At 42.5% G+C, this 4138-nt stretch overlaps 1 pseudogene across 1 annotated transcript; it reads right to left on the reverse strand.

Moving 5' to 3' along the window:
• Positions 1-529: 529 nt before the first annotated feature.
• LOC147974166 (uncharacterized) lies at positions 530-2717 on the reverse strand (annotated as a pseudogene). The gene is made up of 2 exons (XR_015603725.1): positions 2609-2717; positions 530-1331 (listed from the first exon to the last, which is right to left on the reverse strand). The product of XR_015603725.1 is annotated as an uncharacterized LOC147974166 (transcript).
• Positions 2718-4138: the final 1421 nt, after the last annotated feature.

A 4138-nucleotide genomic window follows, 5' to 3' on the forward strand; every position in this document is an offset into this window, starting at 1 on the left:
AGGGACTAGAAAAAGTTCCTCTTAGAGACTTTTTAACCAAACGGGAGGGACTTTTAGGGACTAAACTAGGCATTTGAGACTAAAAAGAAGACCCTATTTGAGAGTCTTTTTGAGACTTTTCCCTGGTCTGCCCCCGCAACTACTAGTTTATTATCCTCTAGTCCATGTTTAGGGGCAACATGGTCTTTTAGCATGTCATTTATTATCCTCTAGTCTATGTTTAGTTCCTTGAAACAAACAGATAGGGACTAGAGACTTTTTACTTGAGACTAAAAAAAGTCCTAGGACTTTTTAAACAAACAGGGCCTAAGTCTTTTAAGAGATTTCACTAGGAAACTACATACGAAGCAAAATAAGTGAATCCACGTTCTAAAGTATGTCTATATTCATCCAAACTACATACGGAGCAAAATGAGTGAATCCATCCATGTTCTAAAGTATGCCTCTTTTCTAAGATACTATATTCTTTTGGCATATATTCCCCAAAAAGAGCGAATACCTCCATGTGACTGTACCTACTAGCACAGAATGAGAAAACACTACCCAAAATACATATCATTTAAAATCCATTAATAACACATCCAAACATAAAGGAGGTTCCAAGAAATACATCGCAACATTTGATTCTAAACTGTTTGCCACGCCCCTAAGAAATACTCATCACAACAGCCTCGAGCTGGCTGATAAGTCTATCATCGGAATACTCATCAGAAGACTCATCAGAATCACCGAAATGAACCGGGGTGTCCAACACATCGGTGACCAGCTGGACCAGCAACCGGACACGCTCCTGAAGCCCGACAATGTTGCATTCACGCTCCTGAAGCAACGGGACAGTAATATCCTTTAGCATTTTGCTCAGCTTTCTGACTTTGGCTGAGACCAGATAATCCTCGCAAAGCAATACGCCCAAGTCTTCCTTAAAGCACTTCCTCAAATGTAAGAGCGCAACTGCTGAGTTCTTCATGAGTAGGAGGGCTTCCAGGGCGCCCGGTTCCAGCTTAGCCTCCTGAACCGTGAGCTGGGGTAACACATCATGCTCGAGCTTTTGGATTTCCATCGACAAGCCTGCCACGTCCGAGAGGATTTCCAGCTGCGGGCATACCCAAATCCACGACTCCATGATCAGCGGGCGGAGGAGTGCATACGACTCGCACGCTATGCGCACCGACTCCAGAGAGACAAGACTCACAAGCATGGACTTATTGGAGTGGCCCAGCTCATCGGAGCGGGCCTGCAGGTCTTGGATTTGGGCATGGGAGTGGATTTGGTAGAGCATCATTTCCTTTTGGCGGCGAAGAAGGCTGCAGCAGAAGAGTTGCTGCCACCAGCTGGTACAGCACAAACAGAGGAGGATTTAATGTCAGGAAGAGACCATACAGCACCAATCCAAGCTTCTACTTAATTAGTTAGGACAACATATGTATATTTGCATTGTGCGACAGAATAGTTATTAATATGAAGTGAAAGCAATCCAGCCATGTATTTATACTGATAGGCAACTAAACAAAATGAATGAATACCCAAAACAGAAAAATAATTAACAGAGGGGGGAATATAATATAATTTGGTTCAAAGTAGATAGAGATCCCATCATTCATTGTATTATTGTGAGCAAGAAAATTGCATCTCCAGAATTAATGCCTCACCATCAAAGGAAACAATAAACTAAATAGCAGGGAAATAAAAAAATTGCATCCCATGTGCAAGGGCATAGTGAGCACAGAAAACCAAACCAGCATTTACAAACGATAATAAATAAACCCAAACGATAACCAAATACCTATCCAAACAAGAGAGCTGGAAAGCAGCACATATGACTACAACATTAATCAGCAGCTGCAAGTTAAGTGCTGCCAGTGCATAAATATTTTAGGATCCCAAATATTAATTGTTACCTATCCAAATAGAGCAAGAAGATGAATATGCAACAAAAAATCTAGTACGCTCAAACACAGTTGATAAAACAAAAAATTAAACATTCTGGCAGGCATAAACTGAAATCGAACAACATAGCATGAATTCCATCCAAATTAATATTCGTTTTCTAGCTTTGATTTTGTTGTTTTTCGTCCTAATTCGAAATTTCCCCACCAAAAATAGCCCCAATTTTTTTGTGATTTGTTGGCATGTTGATTTTGATCCATGGATTTGCTTGGTTTCCCAAAGTTTCCCCATCTTTCATCCACAAAATCCCTCAGATTTTGCCCCCGAAATCATCAATTTCCGCCCAAAATCACGACAGGCACAGTTGAAGAATTCATGAGAAACCAAAATCTGACCACAACCAACCAAGCAAACCCTAACTAAAACGTCAGATTGATTCCTTCTTACGGATAATCAATCGAACCCTAGGTGGTGTTACCCTAATACAAAACCTAACTAATTAAATCCTATCCTAGCCGAGGTTCCTCATACGAATAGGATACAGACGGCGCTGGATCCGAGACTTATGAACCCGCCCCGCGCCTACCAACCACAATCGGAACGAGCAACTCCGGAGGCGGAGGGAGACCACGCTGGATCCGAGACCTACGAACCAGCGCCAAGCCTACCAACCAATCGGAACGAACTCCAAGCTGATCGGGATGTACAAGCATGTGCTTACCTCGGACGGTCGGGCGTAAGATCTGATCTGGAGAGGAGGATGTGAGATTGGGTCGATAGGGTGTTGCGCGGAACGGCGGCGAGGCGATGGAGTGCGGGCGGCAAGAGGGATTCGGGGGTAAAAGCACAGAGATCGAACCCTAGGCGGGCGGCTTTTATAGGAGAGAGGGCAATAGGGGGGTTCGGGCCTCGCATTCTCTGATTTTTACCAATTTATTAATAGTAGCAAAAATGCCCGTGAGTGCAAGTATTGGACATATAGTTTATTGCATGTTTACTTATAATTGTATCATGATATTTATTTATATAACTAGCACATCATGTTTTTCAATTTGTCTTCAAATCACCCGTGTGATTTACATATATATCCACTAATGCATCATGTGTTTCATCAGTTTATCTTGTGATTTAACCCTGCATGACACGCTCATTCAACTTTGGACCAAATATTTCTTTCTTTTAATAAAAACTGAGACATCCCTCCGAGCGATGCCGATGCGGTTCGAAGCTTTTGACCCTCGTTGGCGTTTCATCGAGCACGGTGCAAGCGGACATGAGGTCACCACCACCGACGCATGCATCGAGACAGTTGAGGAAGCATGAGTTAAATTATCCTACTCATGATCTGGAGCTAGCAGCTGTGGTACATGCATTGAATATCTGGAGACACTATCTGATTGGTCACAAGAGTGATATCTACACCGATCATAAGAGCTTGAACTATATATTCACTCAGACATGTCTGAATTTAAGACAATGTCGCTGGCTAGAGTTAATCAAGGATTATGAACCGGAGGTACATTATCATCCAGGTAAGGCGAATGTTTTAGCTGATGCTCTCAGTAGGAAGAAATATGACAACAATCGTAAGTTGAGGCCAGAGGCAGACGAGTTGTATGCGGAGTTGCAACATCTGAACCTTGGTATTGTTGCTAGTGGTATGGAGATAAAAGTGATTCCTACGTTGGAGCAAGAAATACGTAAGGGTCAGCTAGAAGATGAAAAGCTAAAGGAGATAGCTGAGAATGTGGTGATTGGTAAAGTACCTAGCTTCGGAATAGATGAGAATGGAACCTTATGGTTTGGAAAAAGGATATGTGTGCCTGAGGTGAAAGCCATTCATGATACAATTTTGCGTGAAGCACATGAGTCGGCCTATTCTATCCATCCTGGAAGTACTAAGATGTATCTAAATCTTAAGGAGAACTACTGCTGGTATGGATTGAAAAGAGATGTGGCTGAGTATGTAGCTATATGTGACACTTGTCAGAGGGTAAAGACTGAGCATCAGAGACCGCTAGTTTGTTGCAACCAATGAAGATTCCTGAGTGGAAATGGGAAGAAGTCGGAATGGACTTTATAGTGGGATTAACACACACTCAACAAGGTTATGATTCTATATGGGTAATAGTGGATCGTCTCACTAAAGTCGCTCACTTTTTGCCTGTCAAGACTACTTATAGCGGGGCAAGATTGGCAGAGCTATACATGGAAAGAATAGTATGTCAGCATGGAGTTCCTAAGAAGATTG

The sequence above is a fragment of the Triticum urartu genome, chromosome 5A (assembly GCF_056163025.1).
Source record: "Triticum urartu cultivar PI428250 chromosome 5A, HENAU_Tu73, whole genome shotgun sequence".
NCBI classification, from domain to species: domain Eukaryota; kingdom Viridiplantae; phylum Streptophyta; class Magnoliopsida; order Poales; family Poaceae; genus Triticum; species Triticum urartu.